This window comes from Aphidius gifuensis, linkage group LG1 (assembly GCF_014905175.1).
Source record: "Aphidius gifuensis isolate YNYX2018 linkage group LG1, ASM1490517v1, whole genome shotgun sequence".
In the NCBI taxonomy this organism is placed as follows: domain Eukaryota; kingdom Metazoa; phylum Arthropoda; class Insecta; order Hymenoptera; family Braconidae; genus Aphidius; species Aphidius gifuensis.
This window is the reverse complement of record NC_057788.1, coordinates 4,036,415-4,056,128: the sequence shown is the minus strand read 5'-3', so window position 1 is coordinate 4,056,128 and position 19,714 is coordinate 4,036,415. Positions and strand designations below refer to the sequence as shown.

The 19,714-nt window shown below is 27.3% G+C and overlaps 1 long non-coding RNA gene across 2 annotated transcripts in view; it reads right to left on the bottom strand.

The window, feature by feature from the left end:
- Positions 1-19,714, bottom strand: part of LOC122861045 — a 124,190-nt gene that overhangs the window by 16,921 nt on the left and 87,555 nt on the right. Inside the window, exon 7 of one of the 2 annotated variants that reach the window (XR_006374460.1) lies at positions 2,669-2,874. This is a non-coding gene — a long non-coding RNA (uncharacterized LOC122861045). Of the gene's footprint in view, positions 1-1,134; positions 2,875-19,714 lie in introns of those variants that run through there. The other variant, XR_006374461.1, reaches the window with a different exon arrangement.

Genomic DNA, 19,714 nt, shown 5'->3' with positions numbered 1-19,714 from the left:
GATCCATTTGCCTCAAGCGAATTTCATCTTATCGAAAAATTAACAATCGAGCGTGTCGAGTCAGGCACATCGACACCATGATATTTTATATGGAGTTCTCAATATTCATATACCGGATGTTATTCGTAATGACTCCTAATTTAATAGTATTAAAATAAATTCATAGAATCAATAATATACCTATTGTTTGATGCATAGAAACAAAAGAAATATAAGACATAAAAAAAATAAAAAATAAATAAATACTTGGCAGTCATGTGAGGTCCAGGTATTCAAAGGAGAAATAAAAATAAAATAAAACATTTTAAAGAAAGAAAAGATAAGCTAAAGAGTCGAGTGCAAACTTTGAAGAAGCGAGATAAATATATTATATATACTTGCACCGTGTAATTTGTGATGGCCGCCATTACCAACAAGAAAAAATAAAAAAAATAAATCTATTACACTTACACCTTGGTCTCTCACATGGGCCTCCCTGAAGGCTGAATTCATCACACCAATGTGTTTTAAATTTACTTCAAGTTTCAAATTTTTAAATAACATAATAAAATATTTTTCTAAATTTTATCTATCAAGATATAAAATAAAATCGTTTGAAGTATCACACGTGTCAAATTAATATCCAACATAAATGGATTTTTCCAATTTAAATAAAAACGTTTTTACTAAATTTTCACAAGATATAATCACAATAAATATTTGCAATAATCCGTAAAATTTATGATTAGCCGTTAAACTACTTTCGATAGCCAGTTAAATGATCTATTATCTGAACAATTGCGATTTTTTTAAAGTGATTTTTTGATATTGTCGATATGCAATTCACAATTGCCCTCAAGATATCATTTAAAAATTCACAATATATATATTCTAAACCGGATGTATTATTTCAACAGTTTACTGACCTTATAATATAATATATATATATTACAATGGCATATATAATTTTACTACCAAGTTCATGAACTTTAGTAAAAGTCAACATTTAAAAAAATTTAACAACTGTCGAATACTTATAAAAAAAAAATAAAAAAATGTTGAATTAAAGACCAGACAAGAAATATGAGAAGTTTAATTTGATCAGTCCCGCCGGAAGCTGGCTTTTATTAACAGACATCATATTTACGCTTATTATTTTCTTTTTTTTTTTTAACATATACATCAATGAAATTATACACACATATACCATGATAATATTGTCAACCAAGTTGGATTAAAATTAATTTCAATAGCACGCGTACAGTAATGATAACAAACAATTAAGTGGTGGTTGTGGTGGTGGTGGTGGTGTTGATGTAGTTTTAAAAAGTTGACTTGTCTTCTCGTTGCGTATATATGAGATCATCGATGCTGATGTTTTGTTATTTATTTTTTAATATAATACATACTATGCGAGGGTGTCGGTACAACTTAAATAACACGTACGTATATTAAATGTTTATTATCCATAGAGTGTGCCATAATGTGTATCATATATACACTCGTCATACACACATTTATAAATGAAAATATATATGAATACAACTGTTGGAAGCACCAACGTAACTAATAGATTATGAACTCTATGAATTAATATCTTTGTCTACTTTAATATACATAGATGAATGCTCAGTGATAAATATATATGTATATTTTGAATTTCATTTGAAACTACTTTTGAAAAAAAAAAAAAAAAATATATTTAATTAAATAATATACAAGTTAAATTAACACTGACAATATTATTTTATTATTTTTTATTGTTTATATTTGAATATTTAAAATAGAGATATACATTTAAATTAATATGACATTTGAGAACCACTGAAAATATAGTGTAAAGTAAAACACCACACTGGATCAATTAGCGAATGAGCGCCGCGACAATATCCTGTCTGGAGTGTCTCGAACTACTCTTTTTCTTTATTCATGTCTTTTTATCACTTTTTATACTGTCTGTCTAACTCACTTTAATGATGTCATATTTACTGGCATCACACAAAATACGCGACCATAGAAAAGAGATAGCCTAATGCATCAATTACAAATTATATATATATATATTTTTTTTTATTTATTTATGTTTTTCTGTTATTTAATTAAAACCAAGAAACATATTTGTCTTTTTTATTTTTAATTTAGTTTTATATTTGTATATATTTATTATTATTACACATTGGTGGTGTTGAGTAGTTGATAAACATGCAATATTACAAGTACTCAAATTCATATATGCACTTTAAGTTAATTTAGTGTCTTTTGGGCCACATGACATCGTCAATGTGTATACATGTAATTACAAGGTGTATATATACTAACGTAGACACGCGTGTGTCACACTATTACTTCGTGCTTGGAATGTTAAATTAACACGCGTGTCTATTCATATTAATATATTATATTTGAATTTTCAAACAAGAATCAAATCTCAAAACTATTTATACACACACCATCACATGTCAATTATATTAATTATTTTTTTAATTTTCATTATTGATTTTAATGGTGTTTTTTTTATTTATCTTTATGTCTATTCATAAATAAGTTTGAAGAATTTTTAAAAGAACAAAAATAAAAGAAATCACGTCTTCATGGAAATATCAAAAGTTTTGAAAGATATATATATACTTTTTTGAGAGTCCAAGAATTAAATCTAAAGAAGATCTATCTAGTCAAGTTATATACATACATATCGTTTTTGAAATTAATGCCGTGGCCAAGTTGCTGGCTTATAGGTATCTCTCAAAAAACCTATATATAAAGCAAAGATTGCCCAAGTAGCAGCTGATATTATACCAAAAACTTTTCACATCATCCGCTCGAAAATTTTCCATCTCTTTCGGTAGATTTTGTACTTTCTTTGCTTATTAAGTCCAACGAGTGATTTTTATCCAACTGAAAAAAAAAATAAAAAAAAGATTATCATACTTATCTGCCTTTTTTTTAAAATTTTATTTTTGCTACTTGGTATATACATACATAAATATATCTAGATACTCATTCTTTTAAAATTAAAGAATTTTTTTTTTATTAATTTTTTTATTTGCGAGTAAAGTGATAATACGTTAGTGTACTGTTGGTTACTGTATGTAGATGATAAAATCACGAAGATTGTCATGTTGAAAATATTTGAAACGTATTTTGATTCACCTAAGAAGCTTCTTGAGCATTATATACAGATGATTTTATGGGTTTATTAGAAGCAAATCAAGAGAATTGAGCCTCTAATCAAAGATACACTGATGAGTTGAAATTCTGTTGAATTGGAATTATCGTATTATGCCCCGTGTCTTTTCTCATCCCTCTCAATATATACTGTATTACTATTTGGCTCTTCTTATTGCTCTTCTTCATCATAATCTTAAATTTATCTGTCTTTTATATTATTATATATATTTCTCAACCCTGATTTTTTATATTACTCTATGAATTTATATATAGACTCGTTAGAGACCGTATTGTATATAATATATCTATATTAATTTCACCGCCAACAAAATCAAATTCGTGATTGCGAATATTCGAAGAAAACCAGTAGTATCACGTGACCAACTTTTATTTTTTTTATATTTCCGCTTCCACGAAAATTCATTTGGCTAATGATAATTTTTATAAATATAAAAAGATAAGATATAAAAAAAAAAAAAAATAAAACTGTTTTAATGATGAAAAATCGAATTGAAATAAATGGAGAATATAAAAATTATCTTTATTTATATAGATATATATAGCAAAGCAAAAAAAAGAAAAAAAAAACGTGAGAACAAGGGAATGAACTTCAAACACGTCACTGAAAAAATATGCAAGTTAATAATATGTATGTATATTGAATTCACAAATTCTCCTTAAATATATTTAACGATCTCGAGTTATAATTATTTTATTATTCCTGATCGTAAATGATCAAAACATCAAAAGCAATAATAATACTTTAATGGATCCAAAAAAATAAAAAAAATAAAATACTGTGTAATGTGTTAAGCGTCATATTGAACTATAAATAATTTTAAAATTTATTAAAAATGAATATTGAGTATTTATATAAATATAAAAAATTTAAATCTTAGGATAAATAAAAAAATTGGATGAAGCGAATAATTAGGTAACAGGAAGTCAATAGAAAATGGCAGTTGGATCATAAAATTAACGTCAATCTAACGGTATATTTTACGCACGCAGCCGTCAATGTTCATGCGTGCATGTGGTTGTTCATATCAAAATATACCGAATTTTTAAAAAACCAAAAAGATATTATATACGGTTTAAAATATACATATCAACAACTGATGCGTATTTATTATTTTTATATTTTCGCGGGAGAATTGACGTAAATGATGGACAAGCCAGTGCGCGTTATACCTGTTGGCCCATTTGTTTTTGTTTGTTGGAAAGGGTGACAGGTGCATATGAACAAACTCCAGCTGCCTCACACACACGAACACCCATATCTTTAAGACATTTTATTGTTCAATATTTTATGTTTTATTTTTCCCCTTTGCATTTATTTTAATTTAATTTATATTTTTTTTTCATTTTAATATCCATCATCCATCCAGCTGACAATTCTACATCAATAATATTTAAAAAATTTAATTTAATATTAAACATAAGAGACTACAGTGTATATATATGTATATCTTAATGGATATATAAATTTTTTAATTATTAATGAAAATTCAAAAGGCTATATGATAATTATTATTTCACGTTCCTTTTATGAGTTTTCATTTAAAATGAGTTCCTTTGATTTTTGACCCCTGTGAGGATAAGCACTAGCGAATATCCGAGTAAGGCAAAATATCAAAGTTACCATTTATAAATGAGAAAGATAGATAATAGCTAAAAGTTCAAGGGATAAATAAAGAAAGACAAAATATATTATCGTCATACGGTGTTCAAGTTGTTCATGTATTTATGCTTCCACATGTGTTTTATTCACATATATACATGAAAACATGAACTCTAGTATGGACTAGATTCTGATACACTGACCATAGACTTATAATTTGTATATAAATGTGTGGGGGTCACGCACGAAGGGCACATGGACCAAAATAACCCCCGACTTACAATTTCCAACATATACCCACCACCTTTAACTCTATTTTATATTTGCATATAGAAAGCTATCCAGGGGAAATAGAAGGTACACTACGTGATGTGAAAATCATACGATATATTTTTTTTTTAAATTAAATAAAACATTTTATATCACTTGATTCATTAAAGTCTAGGAATAATATATTATTTTTTTTTTCTTTTTTTGAATAGATGAATCATTGGCAAAAAAAATACATATATGCATTGTTTTTATTTGTTTGTTTACTGATTAGACACTGGTGGTAAAAAAAAAGAAAAAATTGAAAAAAAAAATATATATATGTATTGTGGAAAGCGAGTATGATAAAATCATTGCTGACCTCTATGGCCTTACAGTAAAATTATAACAAACGTACGGTAGTCGTATGTATGTCTGTATATTATTTTTCGTATATATTTTATATATAAGATAATAAATTTCATCTCTATGTCGTCCACTATTTCCCTTATGTATATTCCACCATACATACTCAAAAGCTAAAGCTCTTTTTTTTTTCTCTCTTTTTACCTCTATGCCTTTTAAATTGTACATCGCACACGCCTTTCTGTGCATTAATCCTCCTTGCGAAACGAACATTTTATCAGAGCGTGTACTTGGTTTGTTCTACGGATAAATTTTGCTTTTCTGAGTGAATGGGATAAATCTGAATAACACGTATCAAAACTCAGTGGCGCCTATGGCGTTGCCTTGATAAGGGTACGAAGGGGTTCTGTTGAATGATTAGAGATATTAATATTGGTCATGATGGGTTTGTCGGGGTGCGAATTCGTAAATTTATTTATTTTTTTTATTTTTATTAAACCCCTTTTGTTTAATAAATTTCTCAACACATATCATCATCATTTATAAATATACAAATATATATACACTGAGAAACAAGCAAATATTTTATGACTAAATAAAAATTATATTTAAAATTAAATAATAATTCAGCAATAAAATATAAATTTGTATATTTTTTTTTTTTTTGTAATTATTTTTTATTTATTTTAATTAATTAATTAATTTTAATTTAAATTTTAATCAATTTCAATAATCTTTATGATGAAGAAATTTTTTTCTTTTTTCTTTGTGTATATAATTTGTATATTTTATTTTTTTTTATATTCCAGAATTTTTTTTTTTTTCACCAAGTCATAATGAAAAAAAAAAAAAAAAGAATTAAATTTCTCAGTATATATATTTGAAATGAAAAAAAAAAATAAAAAGAAGGATTTTTAAATTTAAAAAATCATTAAAATGATGAGTGATGAAATGGCAATTGGTGTTTATTGTAAGAGTATGTTTGTAAATGTTGGATGCCAAAGTCAAGGCAACCGGATATTGTAGTACAAAAAGTCAAATAAAACTGGGTAAAATTATTTCTAATTTTGTACTCAACCGACAAATCGTACACCATAAATTTGTACTAGCCAAGAAAACACATATATGTATATAAATATACAATGCGTCGTGTATAGAGTGACACAAGGGTAATCGAAGACAAACCTTGGTCAAAGTTATCAGATAAATCACAAATCCCAAGACACAAAACACACAAAATTATATATGAAGCTTCATCTCATACATTTGTACTTGTACAACACGTTGTTATATATAAATTTATTGCCATTAAATTTTAACATAACAAAGTTCTAATTTAATTTTAAAAATACCAACTCAAGTAATAATCAAATATACAATCGAACATGTCAAAAATAATCCCTAAATTTACATAAGTAATAACAAAAATTAATTTATATTTTGTGTCACCAATTGATTAATTAATTTAATTATTATTATAAATAATTATTATAAATGTCTCAGTCAGCAAGTAAATACATGTGACAAACACTCGTGTCTCGTGGTTACAACAGCCATACAAAATACAACGAGTTGAACTGTTTTATTGTTATGATTTTGACTCTCGTCATTCATTTGTATTATTATATATTATTTCTATGTGTACATTATATATCTTGAGCATCACCGATGGTATGTCACTGAAATAATAATATGGACAGTGTGATAATAGCATTCCACATAACAAAGAAAATATATCTTCAGACTGTAATGTTTTTTTTTATTTGTTTCTCTATTGTATATTTTAAAAATATACAAAATCAATATATCAAAAAAAATTGTATATAAATATAATTTTAGTAACACACACATGTATATTTATTTATTTAAAAATAAATATAGCAAGATCAAATGAAAAGGTTCACATATATGTGTTTAAAATTTTATTACAATTATAAGTTGGCCAATGTTAGACCAAGTGTTATGGCTTTTATGATGGCAATAGTGTGTAGACGGTATATATGCAAGTGAAATCATATTCATTGGTCCATTCATCACTTGAGATTTGTGCTGTGCAAGTTATGACTCGTTCATTTATTTATGTAACCCGGTCCAGGACACGCTAAGCGTTAAGTGCTTGCAAGTAATATCACCAACCCTCATATATATATTTATTTTATTTTATTTTTTTTTTTTCATTTTATTTGCTTTTATTTTTGTGCTCTTTTTAACCAAACACCAATACAAGATTTTAAAATATACATTTCAATGTTTATTTGAGTGTAATCGAAAAGGTGTTGTTGTTAAATTTTATGTCTTGTCATTGTATCAACACGGGTAGTCATCAGATATGTTGATTTTTTTAATTTTAAATATAATTTTATTAAAATAATTTGTCTTGTCATTATTATAATTTTTATTTTCATATATATTTATTTAATAATTAAATTTATATTTATAATAATATTGAGAAGAAAAAAAAAAAAAAAAATTTTCTTTAATTGTAATTATTAAATGTGATTTACACTTGCATCAATTTCATTGTACATGTACAGTGGTTGTCTTTAATAATGGATGAATTGACCTTCGTATATGTTGCTCGTTAGTGTTGGCATCATCAAGGGCTCCAGGGCCATCATCACCACCACACACACCAAAACGAATCAAAGATTTTTCTCTTTACCACTAATTTGTTTCTATTGCAATAACAAAGATATGTATATATCATTTTTACGAATTCGAATTTAATTTCAAGTCTGCGATATATATGTAGTAATTCGTTTCGGTGTCCTTGCTTGATGTCATTGATGTATCATTGTGTGTATTTGTATTTGTGTTTATATGCAACAGTGAGAATAAGGTGCAAGAAAACATTAAAAATAAATAAAATAATAAAAAAAAAAAAAACATATTTATATATACTTTTTTCATGATGATGTCTTCTTGCTTGGTCAGATCTGCCGACTCAAAGAACTTTGTGAGATTCTCATGGATGCGATGATCGGTATACAACCTCGCTTGGGCAATCTCGGAAGTCGTTCTCCATCCACGTTCTCTTTTTTTTTTTTATTTTTATTTTTTTGTTTCACATATATATATGCACCAGTGTACCAGTTTTCATATGACAAAATTGTTTTAAATGTCTACTAGTATATGCTTGATCTCGTAAATTGTCGTTGTACAGACATGAAAACGAAAGACCGACATGATTATTTATATTACTGGTATATCTAAGTTTATACTTATAATTACCAAGAAAACCACACAAGCTACCCAAAATGTATCGGTCAAAAAATAATATAAAATATGTTAAAATCATACTTTGAGAAATAAACTAACGCATCATTTACATCATATTATTATCATCAACATGAAAATATAAATATTCGTTGAGTATACATTTAAAGAGTACCATTTTCTCGTTATAAACTAGTGATCTTTGACTTTTTTTTTTTTTTATTTTTGTCGCCCTCGGTATTGCATATTACGAATCACCTTCCAACCAAGCTGTGTCAAACCACTGCGAATTAATGTCTGCAATATGTTGACTCTACAACACACATACACACACATTTTAACTTTTTGTATATATACTACATAATTTTGTTGGCCTCTCAAACATACAACTCATGGATTTTTTTTTATTTAATTTTATTTTCTCACTTCAACATGTCTACTTGCAATATAATCAGCTTTCGATTATTTATCATGATATTAAACCAAAAGTATACCGATAACGATTTATTATCATTAAAAAACTGATTCTTTCTCGTTGTTTCTGCATTTAAATTTTTTTTTTTAAATAAAAAAAAAATTGAGTTTGTGTTAAGTGAGAATGTACCTATATATATCCAAATGGCCATGATGCAAAAGTTGATGTGATCTATGGTGCTTTTTGCGATAATCTGCTTGCTGATATCGTATGCAGGTTAACCGCAAAAGAGAAAAATATGTACACGCTAAATATTTATATATATATATAACAAGACTCCCTTGTGAAAAGAAGAGCTTGGCAATGTCTCCTCATGGAGAAGTTTGTTATAGAAAAGAGGGACATTGGCAATGATATATATGCTATTACCCCATGAGCATAGCACCTGTTAATGCGTTTCTCGCGTCTTCCTTATTGTATCACTGTATATACTTACTGACGACAATGTCATACTGTTTTTTATTTTATTTTTTTAATTAATTAATTAATTTATATTCATCTTTCTAGTCTGAGAATATTAGTAAATGCATTCTTTAATTTTTAATTTATCGACTAAATATAATTTTGCATATAATACTCTTAATGCGTTTGAGCTTTTATTTTTTTTTTTTCATTTCGTGAATTACAAGAGACAACGCGGGTGGGTAATATAGTTGAATATAAAAAATAAAAACTCAACAAAACAATATGCAATATATACAAGATAGAAATAAATGTAAAGAAATGCTTTAATACCCTTCTTAAATATTCCTTCCGTTTCAACGATCAATTTCTCATTTTAGCATCAAATACATTAAGATGGTATATATTTTAAAAGGTAAGAGTAATAATAATAGGATTACCCAACTACGTTTCCGTTTATTAAAGAAACAAGATATCTAGAAATATAGCTCGTTATTCATTGTCATTTTTTTTTATGTAATCGAAGTTTAAAAATATTAAAAATATACTATAAATTTATATACATATACACTCGACAATATCTTTTGGTAATTTAATATTTCATCATAAAAATTTGAAACAATAAAAAATAAATATCTATACCTATATAATTACAGGGGGTTAAAATGAAATTTAAGCAGAATGGACAATCAAATGTATAATGTATATATAAGATAAATTGAATTGTCTATATGAAAAAGGATCTGGTGATGTAGGTGGATAGATAATTGTTTTGTGATTGCTTTATTTATATTTTTATTTCGTTGAAATAACCAATGAAATATTAATGTCATGAAAATTGCTTTTAATTGCAATTAGATCGAAAATTATCACAAACGAGAGTAGGTTGATATAGGTAGGTAGCTGTGGACGACGGTACAGGCTATATATTCGTTTGAGATGATTTTTTATTTTTTAGTATACGTGGGTGGATTATGTTCAGACGTCTGTTGAATTGCTAGGGGGCGATGAGTCACCTTATTTATTCAAATGTTTAATATATATCTAGACTGTATTGTCGAGTGCTTTGACGAATTGGAGTAAAATTTCCAATGGACGCTTAAGTGTCATTGAAAATAGCACTTATTATTTTTTTTTTTTAATTTAAAAATATATATTAACTAGATTAAAATTAATTTTAGAAAATAACAATCATCACTTTATTGTAAATAATTATTTTTTTAATCATTTAATTTGTCAAATTGAATGACAAGCACGTTATGAATAATTTTTTTAAAAATTAACTTTAAAAATTTGGGTAATATATTGTGATTCAGTGAAACATAATTCTTTGACAAAACTTAAAACGATTGTATAAAAAAAAAAAAAATGTCTTGAACTGCCCCTAATATACATGCGCGCATATTATTTATTATTTTTTTTTTTTTAAATCAAATTTATTTGTACTAGCGTTGAAAATATTTACCACTCAACAAACAAACAAAGCAAAAATAAGTAAAAAAGTAAAATCATATATATACAAGTAATATAACACATATATAAACTCATGTTTATGCAGTTATGTATATATTTTGTATGTATGCTGTTGAGAGTCACACGCGTAGATATATTGAGACACGCGCCAACGCATTCTAATTATCATGTGCATAATGGTGGACAGTAGCCAAGTGCTTCAGAAATACATCAGAGCAAAGAATTCTATAGATAGGTATGGTGTGTGTATGTGTATATAAATTCCAAAAGATAATTTCAACGACTTTAGTTACAACTTTTACTTGTTTAAATGTGTTATTATTATTTGTTTTTTTTTTTTTATGATAATATTCATATAACGCAATGACAAAAACAGTAACAGCCAATTTCCTCAAAATTCTATTAATTGCCAGCGCCATTTTCATGTAAACAACATAAACATGTTCAGCTCGATTTGCCAGTTTTACATGTCACTATTTCCATAACTATTTGTCATGCCCTTAATTTATTTCATTAATTATTTATTTTTATTATTACAAATATCATCAAAAAATTACAACGGTTTCTTTTCATAACTATGTTTCGCAATTTTTTTATTTCTATTTATTCAACCACTGTTTTTTTTTTTTTTTTGATAGATTTAAAAATAATTACAAGACATATTAAACGTATGAAAGCAACAGAACAAGAGATAAAAAATAAAAATAAATAAATAAATAAAACCGTGTCAAATTTAGAGTGCTAATGACTTTGGGCCATGCAACAGACACATTTTCAATTTTGTCGAAGCCATCGAAGGTGAGACAAAGACTCAAAAAAAAATAACCAAATAAAAACCAACGAAATATATAAAATAAAAAAAGACAGATATATAAATTTTATATTGTTTAAGATTAAATTAATAAAACAAAAAAAAAAAAAAAAGGAACAAATTAAAGAGAAAGATAAAGGCGAAAAAAAAAAAATAAAAATATATATAGATGGAGAAAAGATTGGAAGACACTAATGCATGCGCACAGTTTTCGCCCATGGGCCAACTTGGTAATCCCTAATTAATCCAATTAATCTAACTCTGGCACACAAATGACCTGCACCTCTTTTTCTCTCTCTAGTTTTAAAAACTTTTGATATATACATATGCAATACTGTGTGTGGCGGCAATTGTATATATGTATTGTATAAAAAAAAGGAAAAAAAAAAAATTTAAAAAGAATTAAAAAGAATTATATATAGATATATACCTTGTGAGAACGCGCTTCTCTTGCAAAGATGATGAACCGACCGATCTAACATTCCGAGAAATTAACGATTACCGTTGATTTATACAATATGATATTTTAAATTATTGAACGTCATTAGCGGCTGCTTGGGTATTAGTTCTCGGTGACGTGTTGAAGCACATTGGCGTATACGGTTTTTCATATCTTATTATTATTGTTGTTGTTTTTTTATTTATTTCTTTGATTTTAATTTTTTTTTTCTTCATCTTCACCTTTATTTCCTTTGGCTCTTTGAGACTTTGCTGTATCCGATTCGTCCCGTATCCACGCGTATGTATGTGACTATGCGCACGCTCGAATATATTATCGTTTTGTTCCTGCAGAGAAATCAGTAGAACGCCGGGGCCCTGGTTGTCATTGGCTCATTTGTTAAACGCCATCCAAAGCATGCGGGGCCTTGATTTAGTACCATCTACCTCAAACCATCGTCCTTCCATGATACTCTGTCTTTTTTATATTTTTTATTTTTCATCTTTACTCTTTCAATAATATCTCTTATCCAGCACCAACACAAGTCTTTTTGCATCTCACGCATCTATACAATATCTAGTATTATAAACTTAATATCATTATTATTTATTGTGTATGAATTACGAGTATATAGGTACTACCTTTCAAAAAGACAAAAACATGTATATATCCTCAACAGTTCTCACTATTTTTTATTTTTTATATTATTTATATTTTATTATTTTCAAGTTCATGACCTTTTTTTTTTTCCTTGTTCATTCTTGTCGTCGTATTCTTTTATTATTATTATATATATATTTTCAAAGCGTTGTAATATAATGTCTTCTTTGAATATATCCAGGACTAACGCAATTCGTCAAACCAACGAAAAGAAAATCATCTAAAAAATTTAAAAAAAAAATGAAACTTTTTTTTAAAATTTATATATAATATATTTTTTAAATTTTGTCATCTTTTATTCTGACATTGGTGTATATGCGTATGAATTATTTTTATTATTTTCCAAAGGAAATAAAAAAATACTTTGGTTTGAACTTTGAAGTGAGAAAAATTAGTTAGTTTTGTAATCCGATTCTTTCCAATAAATACACGGATCATATAAACCGGTCCTTTGAATTTTATCGTTTTATTTTTTTTTCTGCGTCTAATCCCATCGACCAATCGAACAGAACATTGAAATTCCAATGCGACTCACAAATAAATCGCAGATCTTTGTCGAATTGCTCATTTTATACCTCTACACTTCTCAAGAAAATCGATACTGGTTTTTGCTTAACGACGCAACATTATATTTCTTGATATTATGTACAACATACTCCGGAGATACAGTCAGACACGAGCCAATTTCAATCTGCACCTGCGATCTTTGTCAAACAGTTAACAAAAAGGAAATTTAAAAAAAAACAAAATACACAATTTAAAAATAAAACGAAAAAAAAGGAAGAAATAAAGGCGTGTCTTTACATAAAATAACAGATAAATTAATTTGAGCAGGTGTAGATCCATAGTGGTCCAAAAATTGTTATAGATTTTTTATTTTTCAAGTATTTTAGAAGATCCTTTAGTTGTGAGTCAAATTTTAAATTTAAAAATTATTAGTATAAGCTCTTGTCGAATGCGAGTTGAACACTTATACAGTAGCCAAAACTGCCACAACTCTTTACAAATCTAATTGACGGTCTTTTCGGTTTCAGGGCCCTTTGGTGCTTGCCTGAGTAAATTGCAAAAATAAACATGAGTCCAAGTTAGTACAGAAGAAGCAGACGAAAAAAAAAAGAGACAAAGCAAAAGATGGCGAGTGAGGCAAAATATATATATATACGATCAGTTTTTAAAATTAAAGTCAAATGAAAAAAAAAAAAAATTGTGGAAGCGAGAAACGAAGATGAATGGAAATAAGAAAAGGTGGTACTTATTGCTGGCGGTATTTTTGTATATACATATATATTTTTTTCAATTTTTTACAAAGCAGATAATGGAAATACTAATTTTGCGGAATACAGTGGCTGGACTGTGGTAAGCAGGACTTTTGATGATTTGTTTGTATGTGTGTGTGAGAGTGGGTCGTGATTACCTTAAGATAATTATAGTCGACGTGAGTGCCGGTTTGTATGTACTACCATACTACTACTACTGCCACTACTACTATTGATATTACAAGAGAGGGGTTGATGTGAGATTATGCGAATATATTTAAGACGTGTATGTGTGTTTTGCTTATATACCCATGTATACGACTCTTGATGCCGCCAATTTGTTTAGTATTTATCATTAGAAATTTATAATGAACCAAGGTTTCTATGTTGTAGCCGAAAATTATTATATTTTATTCAATCAAGTCAGTTCTTGACAATTACTATATTATATTTTTTATTTTAATATACATAATACACACATTGTCAAGACTATGAAATTTTGTATTTAAATTGATTGACTTAAATTAAGTGATGGAGACATATTGATAGAAGTCAAAATTCTCAGAAGATCATACTGGCAATGAGAATTGATGGACCACCACAATTCCCAGGTTCCAGGAAAGTTTTGGTACTTTGCAAAATTTAATTGTTGCGACGCCAAGATGAGAAAGATGAAAAAGACACATAAAACAAAGAAAAAAATGATGATGATGATGATGACGACGAAGAGAAACAACGATAAAAAAAAAACAAAAATAATAAAAAATAGTATATATGAAAAAGAAAGAGAAGGTTAGTGCAGTCGTCGCCGAAAATGAAAGTGCTGGAATGGGAAATACACAAGGGTCGAGTGAAAGGAGTGCGGGAGTAAGAGAGGGCTTTGTAATTGCCGCATCCTCCCAGTCACGTGCCACTCACGTGGTGCCTAATCCACAGTCTGGCATATACTTATTATTATTATTATCATTATCATTATAATTATATAAGATTATTATCGTAGAATAATACAGAGGTGAATTGTTCGTGCTGAGTATATTTTTCTCGACGGAAATAATATTTTATTTGAATTACTTTTGTATTTGATAGATAAAAAAAAATATGTATGTATAGGGGGCCAATTCAATGAATCGAAGACTTGATGATAGTATCAATTCTCTCTTTAGAAAAACTATCTGTACAGACAAAAAAATAGATCAGCCATTAATTTCTTTTTTTTTTTTTTGGAAAGATGAAAAAAAAAAAAGAAAAACAAATCGAGCTAATGGCCAGTACGGTCTAATGCCTCTTTCATGCTGCGAACCATCGTTTTCCCATCTTTTCTTTCAGTCGTGATGCACTCTTCTTAATGGTGCCACTTCTTTGATGACAAATATCAGAAAAAAAATATATATATAAATTGCCAACACTACGCCCTTCGATAATTCAATATGACATAAATCCACCCAATTCAAAAAAAAAAATAAAATTCAAAATATCATGATAAATCAATAAATGATACTATAATAATTAAAAAAAATGAAATGGAGGAAATTAATAATATATGTTTTTAGTTGTTAAACAATTGTGAGCTTTTTTTTTTTTGTGTCAATGTGTGTCTTTTAACACTTTGGTGATGAGTTTATTTACTGAAGATGTGCAAGTTGTTTTGACAGTTACAAAAACACCAAAGTGCCTTGATAGATTGTCTGAATGAAGGAAAAAAAAAACAAACTACAACAACATCAACAACCAAGGGCTGAAATTGAAGATTGAGCTTAGTAAGTGAGGGAGAGAACAAGGCGTTAAGAACAGGATACATCCTGCCGACCAGTTCCGGTATTGTTTGCGTTAATAGCAACTGAGATACAAAATGAAACCCTTCGTAAATTGTTGAAAAAGGAACTTCGATTATCTTGATCTGGCCAACGTCAATTCACCAAAGGAAATGAAAGGAAAACCGGACAGAGGGACGCCAAACTTATGACAAAAGACTAAATTCTCAATTTTTTTTTTTTCTTCTTCTTTATATATTTTCATTTCTCATTATGTCTTTATTTGATTTTATTTTTTTTTATTTCATATTAAAAAAAATTCTATTGAGACTTTTAAGTGTTATCAAATGATAAATAATAATTGTATCATTTTTTAGTATTATTGAAATTTATGATAACGTTCATTCAGTCTCCAACAATAAAAAAAAAAAAAAAAAAAAAAGAAATTTTCTTTTTCAACTAAAATAATGTCTATATCTTATGATTTGGCAAAATGATCTTTGAATGTGACTATAACAAGAACAAACGTTTCCAAAAAAATAAAGAAAAAAAGTAAATAAATAATAATTTTTTTTACCTTTTTTAATCGAAGTCCAACTTCAAATATATTTTTACCATCACCATTTTTTACGTGTGTTTTTATCCACAAGACTTAAATTGTATTTGTGGGCAATTTAAAAGTGACATTAATGATCCCAATGACCAGGCAAGTGCATTAAATCGTCAAATATTATAAAGAAATATTTATATTTGTTACTACAAATTGTAAATATAATTTATCTCTCGAGACATTGATCATATAAAAAAAAAAAAAAAAAAAAATGATGAATATTAAATTGAATCAAGCTAATTTTAAGCAATGACTTTTAATAAATTAACATTTTCAAATTAATAAAAAAAAAAAAGAATAAATATATTTTTAATATTCAAAACAAATTAAAACTTTTTTTGGAAATAAGAAATTTGAAATGAAATAAAAAATAAAAAATGTTTACAACGTAATGCAAAGTAATAATGTAGCATACACTGTAAATATATTTATATAGATTTTGTATATATATATATATTGGTATGTGAATAAAAGCTTATGGCGAATATTCAGGGTTGTTGCGATCGTGGCGCCTCTGCCACCCAGGGGATCCCCTCATTATTTGCTGCCACGATGAGCCTTTATTAGCAGTTATCCCGTTCAGTCTCAAATCTATACGTTCACATAATCATAAATTTACGTTTACGATTTTACGTATCTTATGCAAATGAGACGATTTAATTCAAGATGATATTTCAGGGTGTGTTTTTGTCTCTTATAAACATATCTTTATTTGTTTATTTTTTATTGTTAATTTGTTTTTTTTTTTTTTTTTTCATACAACCAAATAAGAAAAATAAATAAATAAAATAAACATTTACGATTATATCGAAGAAATCGAACGATTCATGTGCATTGAATATGATATTTTTCAATATTTTTTTAATTTTTTTTTTCATCAATAATAATTAAATATTTATTTTCAAATCTCCTGCTGTGTTTTACCAAGTTTTTAAATTTTAAGTAAAACAAATAAACAATAAATATATATTATCAAATGGCAATTGACTATTTGTAATTAAAATAAAAAAAAAACTGGTATATTATTTTTAATTATTTATCTAATTTTAAAGATATTGAAAATAATGGGACAAATAAAATAAATTTGTATAATATAAAAATTAATAGACAGGTTTTTTTTTTCTTTAATATACAGTGTTATTAGAGAGATGTATAATGATGAAACAGAAGTAACAAAATGAATCGTTTGAACGTGGCCTAGAGTTAGAAAAAGATATAATAAATGAATATATGAAATTTATGAATTTTCACGATGAGCAAGCTTGTTTGCATTAGTCCCGTAGTAGACAGTGTAGAAGGGTATAGAAATTCGTGCTCAGGATATTACGTAAGTACGAAAAATTTTGTACGAAAGCAAAGTGGACAGCAGTACGGACATATACTATGGACAAAGACCCGCACGTACATTTTACCTCAAACGATAAAGCCGAAGGCACACTTGGAATTAACGACAAATATAATTACGAACGCTCACGGGAATCGAAATTTTAACTTTTTCCCCGCGAGCTTTTTTTTTTCTACATATATATAAAACTTTTTTTTTTAAATTTTTTTCATTGGTAAATATAATCAAACATGAGTAAGCCAGTTTGATAATTTTTTTAATTTTATTTTCTCCATCTATATGTATAATTATTGAACGGAAAAAAAAATTGGTTTAACTTTATAATTTCAAGATAAAATTTTTAATATTAATTTGTAAACAACAATGTATATTATTAATTTGAAGTAAACAAACTTTGAATTGTATATGTAAAACAAGACAACGCGAATCCTTTGAGTCTTTGACCATCTAAAACTAGCCAAATGCCTAGATAAATGGAAGCAAAATATATAAGACAAAAGTCAAAATCAGTTGATGAATAGAACATAAAGCAACAACTGTATTTAGTTAGCTCAGTGTATCTTTGAAGCCTACACCTTTTGTATATATATTCTATCTCAATAATTGTATATATCTAAAGCGTTTTCATGCGGTGAAAGGAGATTGCTGAAGCACGAACACAAATCAATTAGTAGAGGGGTATAAACCCTGCAGGCTCTTCGAAAACTACCCTTCGTCGTAGTTGTTTCACCTACTAACAAATATTTTACCAAAAGCAAACGTAAATGCGCGTGCTACTTGTAGCCCTTTGCACTTCTCCTCTTCTCCTCTTCTATATACTAAATCACAAACCATCAACAAAATAATACTTGCTTCGACATGCAAATTTTCTAGCTATTTTAATTCACCATTTTTTCTATTTTAAAAATTTAAAAATATTTAAGAGAATCCAAGAAATAACCCAAGAGAATCAGAAAAACAACTATGCCAAATTTGATAAATGAAATTTAAAAATATTCAATTTAATAAATATAATATTTATCATTAAAAAAAAAAAAATAATAATAAAAATCAATAAACAAAATTAAATAATGAATATTAAAAAATAAAATATTTGAGAAACGATGTATAAATTTAATTTTAAGGACAGATTGTTGTGTGATAATTTTTGATTCAATATATAATATATTGATTGTATTTTGATATTAATAAACAAGGTCCATACATTTAGAGATCTCCATATGCTAGTTCAAAATACCAGCAGGTATACACACATTGAATATTTTGAATATTTATAGGGGCCAAAGTCAAATTAGTGGCGTACTGCGTGCACCTTTTGATTAAGTATCTGTTAACTAAAGGTAATACTTAATAAAGTAACGCTGATTTAGTGCGGAGGCAAGATCACACAGGGAGGTAGTCATTTATACATATATATATATAAATTTAATACTGTATTGGTAGATATATATAAAATAGACTGGGTGGTTGGTTTGTTGGTTGCTTATATTATATATACCTATATAATTTGGTCTTCGTCTTTTAACTGATAAATTTTTTTTCATTTTTTTTCATATAAATATTTAAAAAAAGCATTGGTGTGGCTAGCGGGTGACCAGACAAGAAAGACAGATATATATATAAAGACCGGATTGAGAATCGTTTGGTTAGTTCGTTTTTCCATTCAAAATAAAATGAGATATTTATGGATGCCCTGGGTGAAGTCACGTTGGTTTAATATCTTCGATATTCTCATGCGATAGCAATACACACACACACACACAAACTATATTCCAATATCTTGTCATATACCTAGAGTATTATTTTCTCACTTTTTTTGCAAGTTCATCGTTGTAAATAAAATTTATTTATACATACGCAATTGCCATTTATTTGTTGTCCTCGAACAGCCTG